General features: G+C 40.2%; 1 non-coding gene across 1 annotated transcript; it reads right to left on the reverse strand.

Moving 5' to 3' along the window:
- Positions 1–7694: 7694 nt before the first annotated feature.
- TRNAS-GGA (transfer RNA serine (anticodon GGA)) lies at positions 7695–7766 on the reverse strand. Its single transcript has one exon. It is a non-coding gene; the product is annotated as a tRNA-Ser (tRNA).
- Positions 7767–8796: the final 1030 nt, after the last annotated feature.

The raw sequence follows: 8796 nt of genomic DNA on the forward strand, positions 1-8796 counted from the left end.
ACCAGACACATAAGGCAATATATTGTATGACTCTCATTTATATGAATTGCTCAGAAAAGGCAAATCCACAGAGATAAAAGCAGAGGTATGGCTGCCAGGGGCTAGGAGAAGGGAGAAAATTTAAGGGGGTGTCCTTTGAGGGTGATGAAAAACTTCTGGAACCAGATCATGGTGATAGCTGCATGACAATGAAAGTATTCAAAGCCACTGAAACTGTTATGTTCTGTGAGTTACATTCTAATAAATGAAAGAAACCCTATGAAACAGAAAACAGATGTTAACATCTTATCAGAGAGGGTTACCTCCCAAAACAAACACTGATCTTTTAGTATCCCTTTAAAAACCTTATTGTTAAGGATATTAGGAACATTTTCAAAAGTAAACCTTTTTCTACCATGCTCAATAATCTTTTCTATTTGTCAGGAGTTCACATAAAATTCTTATCACCAGCTTTGCAATGCTTAATCTGCCACGGTAGAAATCGATTTTATATTGTATCTAAACAATTCAAGTGAATTTTAAAATGGCAGAAGGTTTTACTAAATTTGGCTTACCAATATCCTATGTTGAATTTTAGTAAAGGGGAGGAACATGTTTATTTCTAACAAAGAAGATCAGCAAAAGATGAAAAACTTTACATAGCAAAATTTACCTGGTCTCCTTGAGTTCTCATGAACCTGTCTCTGACATTCATTTTTTAAAATTCTGACATTCAAAAAAGACAACATCAAAAAACGGCCACGCCACGTGCAACGTTGTTGCTTAGTCGCTCAGTCATGTCCAACTCTTTGTGACCCCCTGGACTGCAGCCCGCCAGGCTCCTCTGTCCGTGGGATTCTCCAGGCAAGAATACTGGAGTGTTTGCCATGCCCTTCTCCAGGAGATCTTCCTAATCCAGGGATCAAACCCAGGTCTCCCGCACTGCAGGTGGATTCTTTACAGTCTGAGCCACCAGGGAAGCCTAGTGCAATAATAACCCCACTAATTTATTCTACTTCAATTACAATAGAAAATACCGCTTCTGCTGAACCTAATTTGTTGTTTTTGTTTAGTTGCTAAGTTGTGCATGACTCTTGTGACTTCATGGACTACAGCCTGCCAGTGTCCTCGCTCCGTGGGATTTCCCAGGCAGGAATACTGGAGTGGTTGCCATGCCCTTCTCCAGGGGATCTTCCCGACCCAGAGATCGAACCCCGCTCTCCTGCACTGGCAGATGGACTCTTGGCCACTGAGCCACAAAGGAAGCCCCAAGGCCGAATTCAGTTGCCTGCATGAAAACTGTCCCAGTGTCCACTGGCAGTCTTCCTGTTGCTCTTAGTGGGGCTTGAATAGAATCAATTATGCAAATTAGCAGACTAAATGACAGTTTCAACTTAAAGAAATAATATCTATTTGGGGCTTATGCACACCAGGCAATGAACTAGAGGCGTTATATATTTCGCTCATTTCAGCTTCATAATACCTTACAGGGAGGCTAAATAACTTCCCTAAGGTCCCAACACTAAAGACAAGATTCAAACCAAAGTCTAACAAACATACAACCGTTTTTTGCCGAAATATTTCAAGTATGGGTGACAAAGGAATATAATTTCAGTTTAATAAACATTCATTTTTTTCAAGAGTGTAAACACCCTTGAATACAACTGAACATTTAGGTAATGAGAAACAAAAAGAGTGCTTGAAAAGAACATTATTGAGGTATCTAGGGAACGCCCTGTGCTGGGCTGGCTGTTTTAATGCATGAACATTTAACTATTACAACAATCCTGGGAAGTTAATATTGATACTTCTTATTTTTTTTTTTACTTAAGAGGAAACGGAAGTTTAGAAGGTGCGAGAAAGTCCAAGGTTACAGAAGTTGCAAGGTATATGGCTGGGATTAGAAATCAAACTCAATCGGTCCATAAATATTTACTGAGTGTTTACGATGTACCTGGGCTATTCCAAGGCACTTGGAATAGAATGTTAGAGATCCCCTACAAACAGCTCAAGGGCTTCCCAGGTACCTCAACAGTAAAGACTCCTCCTGCAAGGCAGGAGCCTCAGGAGACATGGGTTCAATCCCTGCATCGGTAAGATTCCCCTGGAGAAAGAAATGGCAACCCACTCCAGTATTCTTGCCGGGATAATCCCATGGAGGCAGGAGCCTGGCGAGCTATAGTCCATGGGATCATAAAGAGCCAACACAAGTGAACACACACACAGCTCAACCCAAACCCACCTTCTTTTCGATCGGGCAGTAAATCACTATGAAATTGAAAACGCCCTATAGATTTCTCTTGTAGCTTTGTTTTAAATGATTATGCATACTTTGGTTACATATGTTAAAAATACTTCTCCTAAAGCATAAAGTCGATTGCCATAAAAACTGAATAATCCTCCAGTAGTAAATGTGAAAACATAAGTAATTCCGTCCCCCTGCATGATTTTAAGCATATTGCTAGATAGAGAACACCCCTTTGGAAAATATACTTTCTGTGTTCTGAAGGATGATTTAAACCATTAAGCATTTTAGAAAGCTTTTGAAGTCTGTCAGATTTTAAATGACAACAGTGAAATTTCAAAAAGAACCGGAGAAGTCAGCACCAAAGCTAGTTTAACATTAATAATAAGTGATCTAATAAATAGGCCTATGTTTGCCCAGTCAGGTTTTGCGTATTATGTCAGTTGGAAAGCCGGAAGGAAACTGGTTTTAACTCCCATACAACCTGTATCATGACAACATCACTTTATCAGAAATGTAGCTGATATCAGCATAAACACTGAGACAGTTTAAATTTAAAACCGATTTTTCTTTCCCAACTATTTTCATAATCATTCATGGTAAAGAACTGAGATGACTTTAAAAAAAAAAAAAGGGTAATTAACACTTACTGAGACCCTTCTATTTGTCACGTACTACATGATTTTTTCATTTAGTTCTCACAGCCACTTTGTAAGATATTAACCTTTTAGAGAAAGAAACAGAAGCTTTGAGAAATGAAGTACCTTTTCTAAGGTCACCTAGCTAACAAATAGGCAGAGCCAAGGTTCAGACTCTGATGCCCATCATCATAATGCTCCAGGGAACTACCTGTCAGCTTCTTAATTTATTTCACTATGATAATATAATATCAGAACAGAGAAAGCAGAGTAGAATAATGATTTCGATTATGAACTGTTTTAGTACCTCAAAAGTACTATAGGGTGATGTTGACCTTTTAAAAATTCCTAGGACAGTCACTGCAAAAAAGAATATACAAATACCTTCAAGGGGGTCCAGTGGTTAAGACTCTACACTTCCAATGCAGCGGGCACAGGTTTGATCCCCAGTTGGGGAACTAGGATCCCACAGGCCATGAGACACAGTCAAAAAGTTAAAAAAAAAAAGAAAAGAAAAAAAAAAAACCTTCCATTTAAAATAGGCTTTCAAGTAGGGAAAAAAAGCAACAAACAAGTTTGAGAAATGCTGAACTTCACTGGTAACAAAAAGTACAACATAGTACCTGGAGCCTGGAATATCTGGGTTTGAATCCCAACTCTTCACTTCCTAGCCTAGCCATCAGATTTTGAGCATGTCATTTCACCATTCGTGTCAGTCTTCTCATCTGTTAAAAAAGAAAAAAAAAAAAAAAAAGGAAATAACTGCATAAGACAGACTTGCTAAAAAGATTAGAATGATTAATACATCTGGGGTTCTTAGAACAGAGCCTTAAAATAGTAAGTGCTTGATACAGGTTAAATTATTAGTACTAAAATAATTTCCCTGAGTCTCTATTAAGCTGATAAAAGTTGATGTTCATTATAAATGGCCAAGCAGTCAAGGGATATTTATAGAATGCAGTTTCCCAAACTTATACGATAGAACCCACTTTTCACAGACCATCCTTCAAAAAGACTGGTTAATGTTTTTTAAACTAACAAAAAAATTAAAACAAAACAAACAAAAAGTACCCTGAGAAACAATAAAGAATTCCATCACTAAAATTAAATCTGTTTAAAAAAATAGCAAGGTTAACGCTTCCCAGGTGAACACAATGAGGTGCTGGAAGGGTGGTGTGTCGGACGATCGCCCAGGAAGCTCCACACTCCTGCCCCCCTACCTTGCTCTACTCATCGCTTCCATCTGGATGTTCCTATGTTGTATCTTTAATTTGTGGTTGTTGTTCTTTAGATGCTCAGTCGTGTCTGACTACTTGTGACCCCATGGACTGCAAACAGCCAGGCTCCTCTGTCCATGGGATTACCCAGGCAAGAATAATGGAGTGGGTTGTCATTTCCTTCTCCAGGGGATCTTCCCGACCCAGTGATCAAACCTGCATCTCCTGCAAGTCTCCTGCATTGCAGGCAGAATCTTTACCACTAAGCCACCAGGCCAGTAATATCTTTGCAGATTGTAGCATATGGGTTTGGTGACTGGAACCGGTACATGTATAGAATGGAACATCGTTTTATTTTCCATTCTCATAACCTTCACTGGCTTCAATTGATCATGTCTCATCATAGTAGTCATTCAATTATCTACAATACTGTGTGGAAACTATTCGTCCTCATCCAATCTACGGCCATTTGAATAAAGACATGTATGGTTTCCATTATCAAGATATATCTAAGTCTCACATCTGTTGTATAAACTTGAAGTCAATATTCAAATCATAGTGTTTTTCCATTTGGTATTTATTGTGTCCATTTGGCAAATTTAGTCATTACCAGGCTTCCCTGGTGGCTCAGTGGTAAAGAATCAACCTGCCAAGGCAGGAGACACAGTTTCAATCCCTGGGTCAGGAAGATCCCCTGGAGAAGGAAATGATAACCCGACTCCAGTATTCTTGCCTGGGAATCCCCATGGACAGAGAAGCCTAGTAGGCTACAGTCCACGGGGTAGCAAAAAGAGTAAGACATGACTTAGCCACTAAACAGCAACAGTCATTACCGGAAGTGCTAATTATGCTATGCTTCCATTTAAAATTTTTTCTAAGCAGTATGTGTCAGGATATTCAGAAATGCTTACATCCTTTGATCGAACACATTACTTCTCAAGAATCTACACTATGAAGATAAATGAGAATACAAGATAAAATCTTATATAAATACACATATTACAACATTGTTTAATATTGTGGAAAATTAGAAATGCTGAAAATGTCTAGGGAGCTCCCTGGCAGTCCAGTGGTTACGACTCCATGCTCACTGCTGAGGGTGTGGATTCCATCCCTGGTTGGGGAACTAAGATTCTGCAAGTTGTGCGGCGCAGCCATAAACAAGCACACAAAAGTCTAATTTTAGGGGAAGAATTAAACAAAGAGTGGCACATTAGTTGCACTATACAGTCATTACAAATTCTGTTTTAAAGATGATGAATAATGCTATGTGAAAAAGCAAGTCACTCGTTTACTTTTGAAGTATACGCATAATTTTATAAAAGCCAACAAAACACTAAGGAATCAAAATTCAAGAGAAAAATTCAATCTAAAAATACAGCCAGACATCAACTATGGTTGATCTGAGCCATAAGGTGAGCCTTCTTCCTACTTCTCTATGTTTTCCAAGTTTCTTTACTGAGTATATCGATTTTGCTTAAGTCTAACTTGACACCACTTGCCTTTGAGCTAAAAAGTTCTACTAAATGACAAAAGAAACAGTGAGAAGCAAACTGGCTTAGTGGGCAAAGATGGGAAAAGTGCGAAATGTGATTTCTTTCAAAGGTTCTTTCTTATTTTGCTAGAGGCAGAGACGGTCACACATACAAAACAACCATGTTTTCTTGCTAGCAAAGCTGTTCTTGGTTTGTACAGTGAAATCCCACACACCAATATCTCTTTTATGTGCGTGTGTGTGTGTATGCACAGTTGTGTCCAATTCTTTGCCAACCTGGGAAGCTCCTCAATATTCCTTAGTTTTTCTTCCAAGTTCAGTTCAGTTCAGTTCAGTCACTCAGTTGTGTCTGACTCTTTGCGACCCCATGGAATGTAGCACACAAGGCTTCCCTGTCCATCACCAACTCCCAGAGCTTGCTCAAACTCATGTCCATCAAGTCACTGATGTCATCCTACCATCTTATCCTCTGTCGTCCCCTTCTCCTCCACCTTCAATCTTCCCCAGCATCAGGGTCTTTTCCAATGAGTCAGTTCTTCCCATCAGGTGGCCAAAGTATTGGAGCTTCAGCTTCAGTATCAGTCCTTCCAATGAATATTCAGGACTGATTTCCTTTAGGATTGACTGGTTGGATCTCCTTGCAGTCCAAGAGACTCTCAAGAGTCTTCCCCAACTTCACAGTTCAAAAGCATCAGTTCTTCGGTGCTCAGCTTTCTTTACAGTCCAACTCTCACACCCATACATGACTACTGGAAAAACCATAGCTTTGACTAGATGGACATTTGTCAATCAAGGAACATCTCTGCTTTTTAATATGCTCTCTAGGTTGGTCATAGCTTTTCTTCCAAGGAGCAAGCATCTTTTAATTTCATGGCTGCAGTCACCATCTGCAGTGGTTTTGGAGCCCAAGAAAATAAAGTCGGTCACTGTTTTTAGTTCTAGAGAAACATGATGAATCATGATTCAAAGTATTCTGTAACCTGAGAGTGTCTGAAAACATATTTTAAATATGCCAAAGATTAATGTAGTATAGCCTTTGGTTTTAAGGCATTTGGGGAGGTAAAACACTTAAGGGTTTTGCAACTTTATGAATTGATACATTTTCAAAATTCCAGAAATAGATATTTAAGGAATTGGTGCTTTCACTGCTGTGGCCTGAGTTCAATCCCTGCTCAGGGAATCAAGATCCCACAAGTCATACAGTGCAGCCAAAAAAAAAAAAAAAGACATTTAATATGTAGCATTTCAGGTTATATTTATAACTTAAATATGGATTAGCTATTGCTACAATGTTACTAAATTCACATACCTCTAAAGAAATCAAGAACTATACATATTGCTATTTGTGACCTCCTTTTGTGATTCAGAAACTTTTACACTCCTCAACCTGGTGCCCACTGTGCAAAGGTCTGAAGACCTAAAGATTTCTCATTTCAATTTGAATTTAGGCTTATCTCTACCTATATACAAACCCCTTAGAGACCAGTTTGTCAAGGTCAAAAAATCAAGTGAACACCAATCAATTCCACCCCTGCCTTCCTCCTTTCCCAAGGCTAAGCCTTGCCATAAAAGAAAACAGTCCCATGCTAGGGTTCTTTATGACATTCTGCGCAAAGGCCACAGACAGCTAAACGCTGCCAAATAGACCTGAAAACAATGAAGTCATCAAGCTTTGTGCATAACCCAGAATTTCAATCTGTCAGCATCAAGGCATTTTCCCAGAAAATTAATAAAATTTTTGAGATTAGCTAAGACCACCACGTTCTTACAATCATCCGAAATGTACGCCCCTTCAATTAATTCCTCTTTCCTGCTGCACTCTGATCTCATTCCTACTCGGTACTCTCTCCCTCTTTGACCATCACACGCCTCCCATAGCTGTACTTCTTAATAACCCGTTCCACTGTTTCACTGCAAACAAATACCTTAAACCCCAACCAACTTAAATTGGTTGCCAGCAGTCTTGTTCTCAAAACTAATCTGGGTGCAAGCTAATCTCTCCCCACTCAGCAAACATGAAGCCTTGCGACCCCATGGACTGTAGCCTACCAGGCTTCTCCCATGGGATTCTCCAGGCAAGAGTACTAGCGTGGGTTGCCATTTTCCTTCTCCAGGGGATCTTCCCAACCCAGGGATTGAACCCGGGTCTCCTGCATTCCAGGCAGATGCTTTAACCTCTAAGCCACCAGGGAGGCCATGTGAAGCATGGCAGTTATGCCTTACTCACCAGCACAATTCTTCACCCTCAAATAAAAGCACATCTTCCGAGAGTTAGGCCATCTGTTAGGTCTCTCCCCTTGTCATCGCCTGTCCTCCTGGTCACTCTTTCACAATCACTAACGGCTTTGGAACATGGTTCAGTATCTTTCCACTCCTTGCTCTGCCACCATTCTGAGCAACTCACTTCCTGTTTAGCTGACTCCTATAAAAGTTTAGCTCTACAGTTTCCTTATCTCCTCCAACTCCAGGAATCTTTACCATCTCTCCACTTCAGAAACCCATAGCCAGATCTCACCTTCAGCCATACCAGCAAGGGCTTCTCCTATTTAATCTTAAATTCCAATACCCACGTCTCAGCCACTACTACAGAAGCTACTTCCTGGTTTCATTTGTTTCCTACTCTGCCTATCCTCGGTGGCCCAGAACTCCAAATGCTCATACTACTGAAATTTCTTTCATCCTTTGTCTGCTACACTGGGCTGTAAACTCAAACTAAAATCAATCCAATTGCTCAGCTTGTCCGCTCAAATCCTCAGGCTGGTGAGGCCTGAGAGATAGGGGGGAAAAATCACCTGACAACTAAATATACCAGAGCCATGAAAAATTATTACAATTCTTCTAAGTAATAATCCAATTCAGTTAGCCCTCTCATTTCTCTCAATGGCCTTCTTGAAATTCTCCCTTTCTGCATTTCCCTAGTGGCCCAGTAGTTAAGAATTCACCTTGTGATCCAAGAGACACTGGTTCAACCTCTGGTCTGGGAACTAAGATCCCACATGCCCTGGGGCAACTAAGCCTGTAATACCATAACTAAGATCCCACCTGCCTTGGGGCAACTAAGCTTGTAATACCATAACTAAGATCCCACCTGCCTTGGGGCAACTAAGCCTGTAATACCATAACTAAGATCCCACCTGCCTTGGGGCAACTAAGCCTGTAATACCATAACTAAGATCCCACCTGCCTTGGGGCAACTAAGCCTGTAATACCATAACTACCCCA

This window comes from Budorcas taxicolor, chromosome 5 (assembly GCF_023091745.1).
Source record: "Budorcas taxicolor isolate Tak-1 chromosome 5, Takin1.1, whole genome shotgun sequence".
Classification (NCBI taxonomy): Eukaryota; Metazoa; Chordata; class Mammalia; order Artiodactyla; family Bovidae; genus Budorcas; species Budorcas taxicolor.